The following is a 19,703-nucleotide window of genomic DNA, read 5'->3' as shown; positions in this document are numbered from 1 at the left end:
TAAAAACAGACACATAGATCAATGGAAAAAATAGAGAACCAGAAATATACCCTCAACCCTATGGTCAACTAATCTTTGACAAAGCAGGAAAGGATATCTAATGTAAAAAAGACAGTCTTCAACAAATGGTGTTGGGAAAATTGTACAGCCACATGTGTTTTTTATTTGTTTATTTGTTTGGTTTTGCCATCATGTATGTTTTTTTGCCATCATGTATGATTTTTTCTTTAATCATGCAAATAATTTGCTATAATATCTTAGAGAAAACCAGAGAATTTGGCAGTCTGATTGTTGTGCATGTGTGTGTGTGGGGGGGGGGTCCCTCAGAGACCTGCAGGCTGGTGGCATCAGCTCAGAGTGCCCAGGTTCACAGTGCCACTTGCTTATATGCATCTTGTTGATGGCTATTCTTCCTCCACATCACAACTGGAGTGTCTTGAAGATGACAGGGTGGGGATCCTCTAGCTTCTTAGGAAATTTCATTCTACTTCTCCTGCTCAATGGTTTCTTTGGTCAGCAGTGTGTTTTACTCCTGCACCTCCATTTTCTTCAGCTTGGCCTTGCTGGAACTCACCATTTCCCCCATGTCCAGCTTGCCTGCCATTTTTGTAAAGTGATATTTTTAGCATCCAGGATCTATAAAAGCTTACCAAACTCAACACCCCAAAAAACAAATAACCCAGTCAAGAAATGAGAAAAAGACATGAAGAGACATTTCTCCAAAGAAGTCATCCAAATAGCCAACAAGCATATGAAAAAATGCTCCACATCACTTGACATCAAGGCAATACAAATCAAAAGGACAATGAGATACCACCTCACAGGAGTCAGAATCGCTAAAATTTACAAGAGAGGGAAAAAAAAATGTCGGAGAGAATGTAGAGAAAGGGGAACTCTCTTACACTGTTGGTGGGAATACAAGCTGGTAGAGCCACTATGGAAAACAGTACAAAGTTTCCTCAAGAAGTTAAAAATAGAGCTACCCTGTGACCCAGCAATTGCACTACTAGGTATTTACCCCAAAAATGCAAATCAAAAATGATCCAAAGGGGCACATGCACCCCAATGTTTATAGCAGCAATGTCCATAATAGCAAAACTATGGAAAGACCTCATATGTCCATCAAAAGATGAATGGATAAAGAAGAGTGATTTTACTAAATATATATAAATATATATACACACACACACACACACACACATATACACACACACAATTATAAATATATATATTTACATATATATATTTGCATATAGGAGTGATTTTACATATATATGTGTGTGTGTGTGTGTGTATAAATTAAAATATTACTCAGACATCAGAAAGGATGAATACTTATCATTTACATCAACGTAGATGGAACTGGAGGGTATAATGCTGAGAGAAATAAGTCAATGAGAGAAAGACAGTTATCATTTGATTTCACTCACATGTGGAATATAAGAAACAGTGCAGAGGATCGTAGGGGAAGGGAGGGGAAACCGAATGGGAAGTCATCAGAGAGGGAGACAAACCATGAGAGACCCTTAACTAGAGGAGACAAACTAAAGGTTGCTAGAGTGGAGGCTGGTCAAGAAATGGGGTAAGTGGGTTATGGGTATTAATGTGAGCCCATGATGTGATGAGCACTGCGTGTTATATACAACTGATAAATTATTGAACTCTACTTTTGAAATTAATGTTGTACTATATGTTTGGTAATTGAGTTTAAATTAAAAAAAAGTTTATCAACTGCCTGGAAGATATATAAGTATTTCTAATGTATTCATGATGGTGTCTAGGAATCATGAAGCTCATTTTACTTCCTCATTGTGCAGTGCGCTGCAATGAAGTATTAGAATTAATCTTTCAAAACCATGAATGTCAGTAATTTTCTATGTACATTGGGCATTTAGCTGTTTTGTATAAAGTTAATAAAGATAATATCAAAGAACAAATGAAAATTTTATTCTATTTAAATAGAATGTCAATACCTAAGGGAAGCTTAAATAGTGTAAAGTGAATAAACTATAATACTATAGCTTATAATTCTACCCAAGAGGGATAAAATAAACATTAAATTACTATCTAACTGGTTGCCAGTCAAATTCCCTCTCTGCTATGACTTTATCAGGTGTATATTTTATATAGGAAAGCTTTCTTTTTATTTTATAAGATTTTTATTAAACACATATTTAGATATTGAATTATCTTATTTAATCATAACATCAAAAATGAAATTTCTTATTATTTTGTGTTCTTGGGCCCAATTCCAATATGTATGTGTGTGAGGGGAAATTTACCTACACCAACAAGTAATGCTGGCACACCAGCTGAGTTTCCTACAATTCAGCTCAATTCTGATAATATCCACCCAGAGTTTTCATCAGATTCCACAGGTTAAGAGCTCAGTCTCATAAGGCTTCCTGCCATCTCACTTTAATGTTAGTCACCACCCCAAATTACTACCTACGCTTCTGATGGAATGGTTACAAATTGGAAGTTACAACAACCGACTCCAATTCAGGATGTCAATTGCAAGTCCAGGCTATCACCTGTACTTCTAACCTACTGGCTATAAATTTGAGGTTCCCATGACTCCTCTACAGTGACTCACAAAACTCAGAGAAACACTTTACTTATTAGATTATTGATTTATCGTAAAAGGGAATAGCCACACAGAAGACATGCAAAGGTCAATGTACATGGGATGGGGCACAGAACTTCCACATTCTCTCCAGCATGCCACTTTCCCCAATCTCCAAGAGTTCACCAAATAGAAACCTCTTTGAACCCTGTCCTTTTGAGGTTTTAAGGAGGCTTTATTACAAAGGAATTATTGATTAAGTCATTGACCATTGGTGATTGAACTCAATCTCAAGCCCTTACCTTCTCCCTGGAGGCTGAGGAGTGGAACTAAAAATTCTAACCTGTAATCACATTGTTAGCTCCACTGGCACCCAGACGTCACCATCCTTAGCAGTTCCCAGAGTTACCTCATTAGAACAATAAATGGTGACTCAATTAGTTAAGCCTCCAACTCTTGGTTTTAGATTATGTCATGATCTCAGGGTTTTGAGATTGGGCCCCACATTGAGTTCTACATTCAGCACAGATTCTGCTTAAGATTCTCTCCCTCACCCTCTATCCCTCTCCCCCCACCTCTCTCTCTCTCTTTCTCCAATAAATAAATCTTTTAAAAAAGGAATAATAAAAGTACTTTTATCACTCTCCACACTTAGGAAATTCCAAGGGATTTTAGAACTGTGAACCAGGTATTGCATAGGAAGACAAAATAGGTATCATCTGAATGACCAAATATATACTTTTCTTATGAAATACAATATCAAATTTGTAATACTATTGTTTGCAGTATATTAAACTATAATTAATTGGTGACTACTCAGCTAAGAATGACTTTCTTTTGGGTGAAAATATAATCTCAGTAAACATTTATTTTTTCTCCTTTACACCATCTATATACATTTATACTGTAAATTTTATTTCAAAGAATTGTGGGTTAAAATGGAACTTATGTATTGTCCCATTCCTTTTCTTTATAATTTGGTTTTAATTAAATATAATACTTTGGAGCAAGAACTTCACAAACAAATGTTTACCTTATCTTAGTGTAATGATGGTTTTGTATAAATTTAATATTTCTGAAAGTCTTCAGCTAAAAGGCATTGGTTATAGAAATCTTCTATTTTTCTAAAGAGAATTTTTATAAAACTTAATTGCTCCTTAGAATCTCAATTCTACACTATTTCTTTCCATATTTAAATATTCAAAATATTTTGAATCCCTCACATAAAAAGTACTATGTGACATAAAAAATGAGTAAGATGCAGTTCAATTCCTTAAGCCTCTCACAAGTTATTTACAGAAAACATATATGCTCTAATCACAATACATGTCAGAATGTGATAAGGTTTAACATCATAACTGATTAAGATCTAATGTGATTTTATAAAATAAAAAGATGCCTGTTGAAAGGATCATATATCTTTTCTGAGTTATGAAATTATGACAGCACACCATAAATATGCTTTTCAAGTTACCCTTATTAGGTCTTAAAATCTTTCACTTTAGATTTACAATTGTCTGGAAAGACTGCTGTTGTATCACTGTGAATATTGTAAATTATTCATGAATCAGCATTTTTTATGTTAAACTGAAGTGGTGATATTGTCTGAAATATGGCAATAATTAATCCCTTACAAGTCACAGGTCTTTCCCTATAATCCTTTCAGTGTCATTTTGTTTATGTCTCAGTCCCATATTTTAAACCAGTGTGTCATATCTGTGCTTTATTCAGGTAAAGGACCATGATCAATATTTGTTGACATTTTGACTCATCACATAATCACTAAATTATATTAATTTTAATGACTGAAAATTTAACACTTCATTTTGTGTTAATTTTTTTTCAAGTATCTCTCAATCCTACTCTCTTTAAGATTCTCATGAGCAAATGTCTGAGTGTGAATTTTGCTTACAGACTTACTCTTCTATATACTTATATTACTGCTAAAATATATTAAACAGTTTTCTCTGAGTACATATTATATTACATACACAAATGATGTTTTCTCTGATCAGCTAGTGAAAATTCCTGTTTCTCACATAGCTTCATATTTCTAAAGTTCCATTCCTCACCCCCAAGCAACATAGAAGTTACAGTTTATGCTTTCTCAGTTGCCCATCATCCATCTCAAGAAATCATGTAGTTAATTTCCAAGATATTTTATACCTTGGAATATACTTTTATGTTAAGTAATACAAATGACTTTGTAAGTACATTATTCTAGAAAACAAAGACTGATAAATTTAAGAAATCTTAATGCCAAAATTGAGGTGGCTATAGAGAGCAATAAATTTTATTTTAATAAATGTAGTTGCCATAGTTGAATAACTCAGGACTCCCAACACACATTTTCTCTTGATTAGTAACAATATAAAAAACTACTAAGCATTTTCCTATACACTGTAATTAATACTCAGGGAAGATTAGAGAACAAGTCAGAAACATTCTGTGTCTTATTAAAGTGGGAAAACAGACATTAAAAAATATTACATAGGGTCGCCTGGGTGGCTCAGTGGGTTAAAAGCCTCTGCCTTCAGCTCAGGTCATGATCCCAGAGTCCTGGGATCGAGCCCCACGTCGGGCTCTCTGCTAGGTAGAGAGCCTGCTTCCTCCTCTCTCTCTGCCTGCCTCTCTGCCTACTTGTGATCTCTGTCTGTCAAATAAATAAATAAAATCTTAAAAAAATATATTACATACAATTAATCACATATTTGCAACTGTGCAAAGAAGAGTGTTTCTTAAGCTGAAACAAGACAGATAAATAGGATTAAATGAACAAAGATTTGGAGATAGGAGTGAGTAAGGATTCTAGACATATAACATATAGGGGAGGTTGAGAACTGAAGAAGAACATTAATATCAAAGACCAAAAAGAAAATTGAAAAGAGTGAATCATAGAACAAAGACAATTCTCACAAAAGGAGTTTAGATAAGATAACAATGGCTATATCATGTGAAACATGTGTTCATGATTTTGGACTCCATGTGAAGGATTTTAAGTTGGGGAGGGTAACATCTCAATATTGCTTTTAGTTACTGTGTGGATTGTAAATTAATAGGTTCCTTAGCCATAGCGTGGGCAAGCAGGAGGACACAAAGAAGTAAAATTCTTTTTCCTTTTCTTCTTTCTTTTTGTTTTTGTTTTTTAGGAAGAAAATTTCTAAAAACTGGTGGATGAGTATAAATTTAGAAAGATGGAAATTTTTAGATGAATTTCTTAGTGTCTGGCTTCGTCAACTTGAAGGAACTGCTTTTTACTGAATTGAGGAAATCCAGAAAAAAACTTCATTTTATAAAAAAGGTCTGGATTTTTTTTTATAACTTTGCTATTTTGAGGAACAAAAGAAATCTTAAGCAGAGATTTATGAAATAAAAATATTTATTGGTTAACCATTGAATTTTGGAGTTGGTGATACTTCAAATTTTGGGGAAGTATATTAGTTTTTAGAGAAAATAACATTGTAAGATATGAACGTGTAGGCACTAGTTCCTGTTAATATTTGGCCTTAGTATGAGAGTCAAAGGTCACTAAGGAGGCCTCCCACAGCCTCTTACCTTGAGGTAAAGAGAATGTGAATCTTGATTTAGATGAGACCCAAGTAATCAGCAAGAATTTAGCATATTTTCCCTGCTTACCATGGTATAACAAACTAGACCAGTTGGGGTAGGTGTTTTGTTAGATGAGTTGAGATAAAACTCTTCTTATTCTCAAATTGCACTTATGTTCTGTCAAACTCCAGAGTGGTAGAGTAGAATATTAAGAATTTTCTCTGCCCCTAAATGTATTATATATATTATAAAATAAAATTATAGAGGATGTGTTATTAAACATGCTGGAGTTCCTAGAAATGGGAATAGAGTGTGTGCCAAGGATAGAGGAAGGGAATGCTGTTTTCAGAGGATCTGCACTACAAGACCAAGGGACTGCTGAGTTTCTGTCTGTGGATAGTCCAGTTGCCATTTTCTTTAGAAACATATATGCTGAAGAGCAGACCAGATGGATTCCATCTGAATTTAGGGGATAGAATTGCACTGGAACTGAACAGGACAGAAGCAGGGCCTTCCCATTTCAGTCACTATTGCAATGGAATCTGCATTATACATCATTGTTTTTAGAAAAAGAGAAATGCATCCTTTATCTCAATCACTTTTGAGACATTCTTAACATAGATTATATGTTGTACTAAGTCACAAAATCTAGAGTGATTTTTAAAAATTAGAAATTAAATACACCTAATAAATTTGTAATATATTAAACAGTTAAAGGGACACTTACAGCAAAACACAAAGAAATGCAGTATCTGGGATTCCTGGGTGGCTCAGTGGATTAAGTGTCTGCCTTTGGCTCAGGTTCTAATCTCTGGGTCCTGGGATTGAGACCTGCATCAGGTTCCCCACTCAGCCGGGAGTCTGCTTCTCCCTTTCCCTCTGCCTGCTGCTCCCCCTGCTTGTGTTCTCTTTCTCTATCTATCAAATAAGTAAATAAAAATCTTTAAGAAATAAATGCAATATCTAAGAGATGATAAAATAATTTCATAGGTGGGTATATATACATATAGTTTATTATATGCATATATGTAAGTATACATACATTTATATGCATATACTTATATATGTGTAACTCTATCGAGTCATAATTTCCAAAATGAATCTTCACATAATATTTAGTCATAGTTGTTATTACAGGTTATTTGGAAATAATTATAGCACTATGTATTGAAATCCACACTTTAGAAAATTTACTTATTAGAAAATGACAATTAAAATTTTTCTTAAGTAATAACAAGTAATGATGGTACTGATGATGTCTCTCAATTAATCAACAGAAAAAAATTAAGAAATGTAAGAGAATTCTAGGAAAAGAAAATATCTTAGATCTTACTGATTACCTACAAAACATCTAGTCTTTACCATAATAGCTGATGCTTCAGATATTTTCTCTTCCTTAAGGAACTCCATGCTTAAAAAAAAAAAATGGCTTTGGGACCAAGTTGTGGGGGGGCTACTAAATGAAGCATTTCCAATTCTTTTCCCACTTATTTGTTACAGAATGGATATATGTCAATTCTAGCCAATAAAATGCTAAGAAAAGCCATAGGAAAACATGCAATTTTTTTTTGTCAGAATACTACTGATTCTGCTTGCAATGGTTGGAATTGCCCTTGTCATTTTGCTACAATGTAGGGAATAAAGGGACCACTAATACTGTAGGGTGGAAAGAATTTGGTTTCTTGATAAAATCTTTGAGTCACTGAATCAATCAGCGTGAATATTACTAATTATCTTGAATTCTTAAGACATATAGCATATTTTCCTTAGAGTCTAAATAATTTTGAAGCATAGTTTATTTTCAGTAAAAAATATTCTAATTATCATCAAAGAAAACAATAAAACAAAGGTAAAGTTGATTAGAGAAAAGAAAAATAGTGAATGTGTACAATAGCCAGAGTTGTGTAATAAATAATACAAATAAAGAACTACTTAGAATAACATGGAAAGGAGAAAGATATTATTTAAATACCCAAGTTGAGATGAAGGGAAGAAACAAAATTTAATATACTAGGAATAAAGTAAAATTTAGAGTTATTCATGAATGGATAAATAGGATAAATAATTAAACCCATGAAAAACATTATGTCTTATGTTAAAGAACTACCCATCACAAAAGAATATGGTACATATTTTCAACACAGTTGCCCTGAAATTATCAAGTAATGGAAAACTCTGCTCTTTTGAATTGTAGCTGGACATAAAAAATAAGTATTGTTTTCTGAGCTTTTATTCAGAGTCCTGTAGTGAGCTTCCTATTGTGTGAATCTTAAAAAAATAATACCCAGTTTCATAAGAACAAGTGGCTTACAAAAAGGGACAAAAAGGAAGCCAATAAGAAAGAAATTCATTATTTTTCAAATTGGTATGATGTGAATTGCTATGTTCAATACAAGAAATATTGAAAAAACACCAGTCACAACTATTCAAGAAAACAAAATTACATCTGATTGCCCAAAGGATTTTGTTTGGTTCTTTTTGTTTTTTTTTAAATGAGATCTACTGATCTGCAGAATGATGAGATTTCATTTAGAAAATTCAAACCAATTATTGGGGATTTTTAGGGGAAAAAAAAAAAAAGAAAAAAAGCCTGTCAATATCCATAACATAGTATGCTCCACGGTCAAAAACTGTCAGACCATGCTGAAGGTTATGTTGATGTCTAACTGTCTATGATATTTGTTCTATCTGCTCTGTGTTGGTTTTACTAAAAATTGCAAACATATTCAGAAGATTTCTCATACTGAGGACCACAGTTCCACCAAATCGGAGAATGATGGAAATCATGGCATGAATATGCAAGCAGCAGGGCAATTATGAATTAAACTGCCATATGCTACCATGTGCAGGTTTTTGTGTAGACAGAAGTTTTCAATTCCCTGGGTAATACCAAAGAATGTGATTGCTTAATCAGATTATAAGAGTATGTTTAGTTCTATAAGAAAATTTTAAACTCTCTTGCAAAGTGACTATTTCCCACCAGCAGTGAATGAGAGTTCTTATTGCTCTACATACTCACCAGCATTTGGTATTGTCAGCATTCTGAATTTTGGCTATTCTGAATGGTGTGTAGTGTATCTCATTATCTTAATTTACATTTCCCTAATAACATATGATTGGAGCATCTTCATTTTCTTATTTACCATCCATTTTTGTTTTTTTGGTGAGGTGTCTGTTAAGGTCTTCGTTCCACTCTTTTAAGTGGGTAATTTGTTTTCCTCTTGCTGAGTTTTAAGAATTCCTTGTACATTTTGGATAATAGTCCTTTATCAGATGTTTTTTTTGCAAGAATTTTTCCCCATTTTGTAGCTTGACTTTTCATTCTGTCAAAAGTGTGTTTTTATTTATTTTTTCATTTGTTTTTTGTTTTGTTTCATTTTGCTTTTTAATCAAGTCCAACTTTTCATTTATTTCTTTCATGGATCATTCATTTGGTGTTGTATCACTATACCTAGAATCATCTAAGTTTTCTTCTATGCTATCACATTTATTCTAGGATTTTCATAGTTTCACATTTTACATTTTTATTTTCCATTTTGACTTAATTTTGTGAAGGGTGTAAGCGCTCTGTCTAGATTTATTTGTTTTTACATGTAAATGTCTGCTTTGTCCAACAGCATTTGTTGAAAAGACTGCCTTTTCCCCATTATATAGCCTTGCTCCTTTATTAAGTATCAGTTGACTAGATTTATATTGGTCTATTTCTGTATTTCTTATTCCATTCCATTGATCTGCTGGTCTAGTCTTTTGCAACCATTTCTGTACATATGTTACACTATCTCTGCACTTTTATATTTAGTCTCAAATTTGGGTGATCTTAGTCTCCCAACTTTGTTCTTCTTCAATTGGTGTTGAACATTCTGAGTCTTTGGCCTTTTTACATAAACTTTAGAATCAGTTTGTATATGGAAGTTTGATGACTTCTGTATATTTTGTGTATTAACCTTGTGTCCTTCAGCTTTGCTGTAATTCCTTATTAGTTATAGGAGATTTTTGTTTTTCATTCTTTTGGGTGTTCTACAGACAAAATCGTGTTATCTTTACACAAAGACAGTTTTATTTCTTCCACCTCTATTATCATACTTCCTGTTTTCTTACCATATTGCATTAACTAGTAATTCCAGTGCAATGCTGAAAAGGAGTGGTGAGAGGGGACATTTTTGCCTTGTTCCAGATCTTAGTAGAAAAGCTTCTATATCCCCACACATTAATTTTTAAAGTCTAGAAATCTGTAATTGCTCTTCTGGTTAAACTATGAATCATGGTTTTTCTGTTTCTAAACTTCAAAACACATAATTTATTTCAAAGAATAAAATAATCCACTTTTTATGTTGAAATATTTTTCTACATTGACAGTTTAAATCAGATTATCATTAGAACTTTTCTTTTTACTTTAGACATGCACTAATATTAAGAAAGTTGAAATAGACTAAGGCACAATTTCATCTGTATAATAATCACTTAATAAAAGTGTACAGGCTCTATGAGGAAATCAAAGTGAGAGATATATATTCAGAAATTAATGTTTACTATTTAAAGTCTCTTTTTATTAAAAAATATTGTCTGTGAACTAGCATCTCAAATGTGACTTTACTTATCATTCTTTCTCATTAGCAAAGAGTTCTTTGGTATTTAAACAAGTTTTTCTATGTTTTCTTAATATATTTAGCATAGGTTTGGTATTAAAAAGACTTAAAACTTAGATGTTAATTACTTCAATTTTCTCCATGATGAGACACAAGCAAAAGACAGTTAAGAGATTTAAAAACTCCTATAGATACTTAACATACATATATACATTGTGGTACATATAAAATTTTGTTGCTCTTTAATTTAAAATTGAGAAGCTTTTTAGAAGTTGCTATTTTAACAGAAAAGGAAAAGAAGTGTTAAAGACCAAAGAACCTGAGGCTATTACTCTATATCTCAGGACACATTCTTTAAAAGAATGATTCAGCAATATCCACTATCAAATAAAAAATGAGTTTCAGTTGAAAGTTATCCTGAAAAGAAAAATAAAACTATATGTCAGGCTGATTATAATGAATGGAGTGGCATAACTTCAAGTGCTAAGAAATCAAGTTCTATAAAATAAAGCAAACCAACGTTCAAAGGTTTAGCTTCAAATCCCTATATCTGAGGCTATGGAAACTGGATATAATTTCATAAGGTCAGGCTTTTTTTTTTCTTTTTATTTATTTATTTGGTAGAATGGTTTTCAGAATTTCAATCTTTTATGAGGGAAATTCAACATTTTTTGCTAGTTTATGTCAATATATTTGTATCAATATCAACAAAACAAAGAAAGCAACAATCTAGGTTTTTAAAAGCTTTAAATAAGTCTGTTTATGAATCAGAGAGCATCATTCTTTAAAAGTAACAGCAAAGTATATTGATAAAGATTCACAAATATATTGTTATTAAATCGTAACTTGATGTGATATTTAATGCCTGCAATTATGGATTTCATAATAAAGGAATGAACAATTTCCTATAATAGAATTAATAATAAGGACTAATGTGAGCCTTAATATAGATTTGACCTAGTGGTCTATAAAACTAAAGCCTTTGAATATGGGAATATATTTTTTGTTTGGTTTTATTATTTTTTCTTATTTTTAATGAATAGACATATGAGATATTGGACATATATTTTTTAAGAAAATTAGTGAATCAACAAATGTTTTAGTTATTTGGTAGTTTATAACAATAAAACTTCAGAAATGCCAATATCAGTTCATGATAGAATTTTTGCTATTTAGAAAAAGATGATATTCAACTGAGTTTATACATATAAAGGACTTGGAATGGATTTTCTAAGATTATATTACATACATTACTTAATGTTAAGAATTTTTCTTTTTCTAATGAATCTTATTTTTCCTACCTTTTGTTTTATTTCACTCTACTAGAGTATTATTTCCATGCAGCATGTATTTGGGAAATATTTGTTTAAGTTAATGAAAAGCTAATAATTGTGCTGATCAGTAAAAGGAAATAAAGAGATCCACTGGATGATTGTGCAAACTTTCAGTGATAATGATTAGTGCAATTTCAAAGGAGTTCCAGGGATGAATATCTAGAAAGAGTGGTTCTAAAAGTGGAGCTGAACATGAGAAGACAGAAATAATGGATAACAGCTTCAACAGATTGTTCTTTAAAGTGATAGCACCCAAGAATAATATATCACTCATATGTCTAAGTCCAGGAATATCTGTGTATTTTTTGCATATTACATGTTTTAAAAATAACTTTGAAAATTATTAATTCATCAATATGCTATGTTTTGTATAAAACCTAATTATTTTTAATTTATTATGACTGTAATGATAGTCCTAATTATACTTATAATATGGAATATTTATTTCTCTTTTTGTTAATACAGTTGGGGAATTTAATCAATGGGTTGCTTACTTAATTTTCTGTTTATGTTTTAAAAAGCTTATTCCTGGCAGGGAAGGTTATACATACCTAGATCTTTAAATTTATGTGTTTGTCATTATATTCATCTTCTTATATCTATTATCCTATATTTTTATTATATTACACAGCTTTGTCTATTGTTCAGTGCATTGCCTATAAATAGTACTTACATATAAGCTCCATATATGTATGCATTTTTAATATCCTAAATACTTATTCTTTTTTATTAACTTTACTAATCTGTCTCCACATTTGGCTTTATTCACATTTCTTAGTATAATGCATTTAGATTAAAAAAGGAAAAACTAAAATTATGGCTGTGCATTCTTTCAGAATGCATCTGTTGATGTATTCCAATAATTCTTTTATGCAACATAACAGATTGTTCTATCCATGATAATAAGACTTATGTAGTATTTTCCCCAGTGGCTTGGTTATTCTAAAATCATCAATGATTTGTTATTAGTTCTTTTGCATTAAAATCAGGAAATGTGGGGGAGGAGTCAAGATGGCGGAGAAGTAGCAGCTGAGACTACTTCAGGTTGCGGGAGATCAGCTAGATAGCTTATCTAAAGATTGCAAACACCTACAAATCCAACGGGAGATCGAAGAGAAGAAGAACAGCAATTCTAGAAACAGAAAATCAACCACTTGCTGAAAGGTAGGACTGGCGGAGAAGTGAATCCAAAGGGACGGGAAGAGACCCCGGGGGGAGGGGCCGGCTCCCGGCAAGCGGCGGAGCAACGGAGCACAAAATCGGGACTTTTAAAAGTCTGTTCCGCTGAGGGACATCGCTCCAGAGGCTTAACTGGGGTGAAGCCCACGCGGGGCCAGTGTGGCCTCAGGTCCCGCAGGGTCACAGAAGGATCGGGGTGTCTGAGTGTCGCAGAGCTCGCAGGTATTAGAACAGGGAAGCCGGCTACAGAGACGGAGCCGAGGAGTGAGCTCACAGCTCGGGCTTACCTTGAACCGCTCGCAGGCTCGGTCGGCTCGGAGCGCGGCCGGAGGCCAGGCAGACGGGAGTAATTGGACGCTGTTCCCTGAGGGCGCACTGAGGAGTGGGACCCCGAGCTCTCCGCTCCTCCGGGCCGGAGACTGGGAGGCCGCCATCTTCCTTCCCGTCCTCCGGACTCTACGGAAAGCGCTCAGGGAACAAAAGCTCCCGAAAGCAAACCCGAGCAGATTACTCAGCCCAGGCCCTGGTAAGGGCGGTGCAACTCCGCCTGGGGCAAAGACACTTGAAAATCACTACAACAGGCCCCTCCCCCAGAAGATCAACAAGAAACCCAGCCAGGACCAAGTTCACTTACGAGGAGTGCGGTTTCAATACCAAGGAGAGCACCGGAATTCCAGAGGAGGAGAAAGCAAAGCACGGAACTCATGGCTTTCTCCCCATGATTCTTTAGCCTTGCAGTTAATTTAATTTTTTTTTTTCTTTTTCAATTTTTTTCTCTTCTTCTGCTAAATTTTTTTAAACTTTTACCCTTTTCTTTTTTAACGTTTTTTAACTAGTTTATCTAATATATATATATATTTTTTCCTTTTTATATTTTTTTCATTATTGGTTTTCTTTTTTTTATTTGTTTCTTTTTTCTTTTTTCTTTTTTCTTTTTTTTTTTTTTTTCTTTCTGAACCTCTTTTTATCCCCTTTCCCCCCCCCCTCACGATTTGGGATCTCTTCTGATTTGGCTAAAGCATATTTTCCTGGGGTTGTTGCCACCCTTTTAGTATTTTACTTACTCCTTCATATACTCTTATCTGGACAAAATGACAAGGCGGAAAAATTCACCACAAAAAAAAGAACAAGGGGCAGTACCAAAGGCTAAGGACCTAATCAATACAGACATTGGTAATATGTCAGATTTAGAGTTCAGAATGACGATTCTCAAGGTTCTAGCTGGGCTCGAAAAAGGCATGGAAGATATTAGAGAAACCCTCTCGGGAGATATAAAAGCCCTTTCTGGAGAAATAAAAGAACTAAAATCTAATCAAGTTGAAATCAAAAAAGCTATTAATGAGGTGCAATCAAAAATGGAGGCTCTCACTGCTAGGATAAATGAGGCAGAAGAAAGAATTAGCGATATAGAAGACCAAATGACAGAGAATAAGGAAGCTGAACAAAAGAGGGACAAACAACTACTGGACCACGAGGGCAGAATTCGAGAGATAAGTGACACCATAAGACGAAACAACATTAGAATAATTGGGATTCCAGAAGAAGAAGAAAGAGAGAGGGGAGCAGAAGGTATATTGGAGAGAATTATTGGAGAGAATTTCCCCAATATGGCAAAGGGAACAAGCATCAAAATCCAGGAGGTTCAGAGAACCCCACTCAAAATCAATAAGAATAGGTCCACACCCCGTCACCTAATAGTCAAATTTACAAGTCTTAGTGACAAAGAGAAAATCCTGAAAGCAGCCCGGGAGAAGAAGTCTGTAACATACAATGGTAAAAATATTAGATTGGCAGCAGACTTATCCACAGAGACCTGGCAGGCCAGAAAGAGCTGGCATGATATATTCAGAGTACTAAACGAGAAAAACATGCAGCCAAGAATACTATATCCAGCTAGGCTATCATTGAAAATAGAAGGAGAGATTAAAAGCTTCCAGGACAAACAAAAACTGAAAGAATTTGCAAACACCAAGCCAGCTCTACAGGAAATATTGAAAGGGGTCCTCTAAGCAAAGAGAGAACCTAAAAGTAGTAGATCAGAAAGGAACAGAAACAATATACAATAGCAGTCACCTTACAGGCAATACAATGGCACTAAATTCATATCTCTCAATAGTTACCCTGAATGTTAATGGGCTAAATGCCCCAATCAAAAGACACAGGGTATCAGAATGGATAAAAAAACAAAACCCATCTATATGTTGCCTACAAGAAACTCATTTTAAACCCGAAGACACTTTCAGATTTAAAGTGAGGGGGTGGAAAAGAATTTACCATGCTAATGGACATCAGAAGAAAGCATGAGTGGCAATCCTTATATCAGATCACTTAGATTTTAAACCAAAGACTATAATAAGAGATGAAGATGGACACTATATCATACTCAAAGGATCTGTCCAACAAGAAGATCTAACAATTGTAAATATCTATGCCCCTAACGTGGGAGCAGCCAACTATATAAACCAATTAATAACAAAATCAAAGAAACACATCGACAATCATACAATAATAGTAGGGGACTTTAACACTCCCCTCACTGAAATGGACAGATCATCCAAGCAAAAGATCAACAAGGAAATAAAGGCCTTAAATGACACACTGGACCAGATGGACATCACAGATATATTCAGAACATTTCATCCCAAAGCAACAGAATACACATTCTTCTCTAGTGCACATGGAACATTCGCCAGAATAGATCACATCCTTTGTTCTAAATCAGGTCTTAACTGTTATCAAAAAATTGGGATCATTCCCTGCATATTTTCAGACCACAATGCTCTGAAGCTAGAACTCAATCGCAAGAGGAAATTTGGAAAGAACCCAAATATATGGCGACTAAACAGCATCCTTCTAAAGAATGAATGGGTCAACCAGGAAATTAAAGAAGAATTGAAAAAATTCATGGAAACAAATGATAATGAAAATACAACAGTTCAAAATCTGTGGGACACAACAAAGGCAGTCCTGAGAGGAAAATATATAGCGGTACAAGCCTTTCTCAAGAAACAAGAAAGGTCTCAGGTACACAACCTAACCCTACACCTAAAGGAGCTGGAGAAAGAACAAGAAAGAAACCCTAAACCCAGCAGGAGAAGAGAAATCATAAAGATCAGAGCAGAAATCAATGAAATAGAAACCAAAAAAACAATAGAACAAATCAACAAAACTAGGAGCTGGTTCTTTGAAAGAATTAATAAGATTGATAAGCCCCTGGCCAGACTTATCAAAAAGAAAAGAGAAAGGACCCAAATCAATAAAATCATGAATGAAAGAGGAGAGATCACAACTAACACCCAAGAAATACAGACAATTATAAGAACATATTATGAGCAACTCTATGCCAACAAATTTGACAATCTGGAAGAAATGGATGCATTCCTAGAGACATATAAACTACCACAACTGAACCAGGAAGAAATAGAAAGCCTGAACAGACCCATAACCAGTAAGGAGATTGAAACAGTCATCAAAAATCTCCAAACAAACAAAAGCCCAGGGCCAGACGGCTTCCCGGGGGAATTCTACCAAACATTTAAAGAAGAACTAACTCCTATTCTCCTGAGACTGTTCCAAAAAATAGAAATGGAAGGAAAACTTCCAAACTCATTTTATGAGGCCAGCATCACCTTGATCCCCAAACCAGACAAGGATCCCATCAAAAAAGAGAACTACAGACCAATATCCTTGATGAACACAGATGCAAAAATTCTCACCAAAATACTAGCCAATAGGATTCAACAGTACATTAAAAGGATTATTCACCACGACCAAGTGGGATTTATTCCAGGGCTGCAAGGTTGGTTCAACATCCGCAAATCAATCAATGTGATACAACACATTAATAAAAGAAAAAACAGGAACCATATGATACTCTCCATAGATGCTGAAAAAGCATTTGACAAAGTACAGCATCCCTTCCTGATCAAAACTCTTCAAAGTGTAGGGATAGAGGGCACATACCTCAATATTATCAAAGCCATCTATGAAAAACCCATCGCAAATATCATTCTCAATGGAGAAAAACTGAAAGCTTTTCCGCTAAGGTCAGGAACATGGCAGGGATGTCCGTTATCACCACTGCTATTCAACATAGTACTAGAAGTCCTAGCCTCAGCAATCAGACAACAAAAGGAAATTAAAGGCATCCAAATCGGCAAAGAAGTCAAACTATCACTCTTCGCAGATGATATGATACTATATGTGGAAAACCCAAAAGACTCCACTCCAAAACTGCTAGAACTTGTACAGGAATTCAGTAATGTGTCAGGATATAAAATCAATGCACAGAAATCAGTCGCATTTCTCTACACCAACAATAAGACAGAAGAAAGAGAAATTAAGGAGTCCATCCCATTTACAATTGCACCCAAAACTATAAGATACCTAGGAATAAACCTAACCAAAGAGACTAAGAATCTATACACAGAAAACTATAAAGTACTCATGGAAGAAATTGAGGAAGACACAAAGAAATGGAAAAATGTTCCATGCTCCTGGATTGGAAGAATAAATATTGTGAAAATGTCTATGCTACCTAAAGCAATCTACACATTTAATGCAATTCCTATCAAAGTACCATCCATTTTTTTCAAAGAAATGGAACAAATAATCCTAAAATTTATATGGAACCAGAAAAGACCGCGAATAGCCAAAGGAATACTGAAAAAGAAAGCCAGAGTTGGTGGCATCACAATTCCGGACTTCAAGCTCTATTACAAAGCTGTCATCATCAAGACAGCATGGTACTGGCACAAAAACAGACACATAGATCAATGGAACAGAATAGAGAGCCCAGAAATAGACCCTCAACTCTATGGTCAACTAATCTTCGACAAAGCAGGAAAGAATGTCCAATGGAAAAAAGACAGCCTCTTCAATAAATGGTGTTGGGAAAATTGGACAGCCACATGCAGAAAAATGAAATTGGATCATTTCCTTACACCACACACGAAAATAGACTCAAAATGGATGAAGGACCTCAATGTGAGAAAGGAATCCATTAAAATCCTTGAGGAGAACACAGGCAGCAACCTCTTCGACCTCAGCCGCAGCAACATCTTCCTAGGAACATCGCCAAAGGCAAGGGAAGCAAGGGCAAAAATGAACTATTGGGATTTTATCAAGATCAAAAGCTTTTGCACAGCAAAGGAAACAGTTAACAAAACCAAAAGACTACTGACAGAATGGGAGAAGATATTTGCAAACGACATATCAGATAAAGGGCTAGTGTCCAGAATCTATAAAGAACTTAGCAAACTCAACACCCAAAGAACAAATAATCCCATCAAGAAATGGGCAGAAGACATGAACAAACATTTCTGCAAAGAAGACATCCAGATGGCCAACAGACACATGAAAAAGTGCTCCATATCACTCGGCATCAGGGAAATACAAATCAAAACCACAATGAGATACCACCTCACACCAGTCAGAATGGCTAAAATCAACAAGTCCGGAAATGACAGATGCTGGCGAGGATGCGGAGAGAGGGGAACCCTCCTACATTGTTGGTGGGAATGCAAGCTGGTGCAACCACTCTGGAAAACATCATGGAGGTTCCTCAAAATGTTGAAAATAGAACTACCCTATGACCCAGCAATTGCACTGCTGGGTATTTACCCTAAAGATACAAACGTAGTGATCCGAAGGGGCACGTGCACCCGAATGTTTATAGCAGCAATGTCTACAATAGCCAAACTATGGAAAGAACCTAGATGTCCATCAACAGACGAATGGATAAAGAAGATGTGGTATATATATACAATGGAATACTATGCAGCCATCAAAAGAAATGAAATCTTGCCATTTGCGACAACATGGATGGAACTAGAGGGTATCATGCTTAGCGAAATAAGTCAATCGGAGAAAGACAACTATCATATGATCTCCCTGATATGAGGGAGAGGAGATGCAACATGGGGGGTTAATGTGGTAGGAGAAGAGTAAATGAAACAAGTTGGGATTGGGAGGGAGACAAACCATAAGTGACTCTTAATCTCACAAAACAAACTGAGGGTTGCTGGGCAGAGGGGGGTTGGGGGGGGTTATGGACATTGGGTAGGGTATGTGCTATGGTGAGTGCTGTGAAGTTTGTAAACGTGGAGATTCACAGACCTGTACCCCTGGGGGAAAAATATATATATATATATGTTTATAAAAAATAAAATTATAAAAAAAAAATCAGGAAATGTATATTGTGAAATATTCATTCAGTAAATTGAAATTTCCACTGCAGAAGTATACGTAATTTTTTCACATGTTCTATACACATGACAGAAGACATATAGATACGGATAGAGGTATCTTATATTTTACAATGTTCAACATAAAATAAATATTTGAAAACTTTAATTTTATAAAACTGAACTCCAGAGGCTTTTTATTTTGCCAGCAAGTATGATATGATAAGGCAATGAGATAAAAAACTATTATCCAGAGTCCAGAGAGAGATTACTAGTTCCATAAGTAAACTATAGAGATGCTTTC

At 34.7% G+C, this 19,703-nt stretch overlaps 1 pseudogene; it reads right to left on the bottom strand.

Annotated features, from left to right (window-relative positions):
• Window positions 1-469: 469 nt before the first annotated feature.
• On the bottom strand, window positions 470-604 carry LOC116857164 (annotated as a pseudogene).
• Window positions 605-19,703: the final 19,099 nt, after the last annotated feature.

The sequence above is a fragment of the Lontra canadensis genome, unplaced genomic scaffold, assembly GCF_010015895.1.
Source record: "Lontra canadensis isolate GAN:19392208 unplaced genomic scaffold, GSC_riverotter_1.0 scaffold119, whole genome shotgun sequence".
Classification (NCBI taxonomy): Eukaryota; Metazoa; Chordata; class Mammalia; order Carnivora; family Mustelidae; genus Lontra; species Lontra canadensis.
This window is presented reverse-complemented; position numbering and strand designations above follow the sequence as displayed.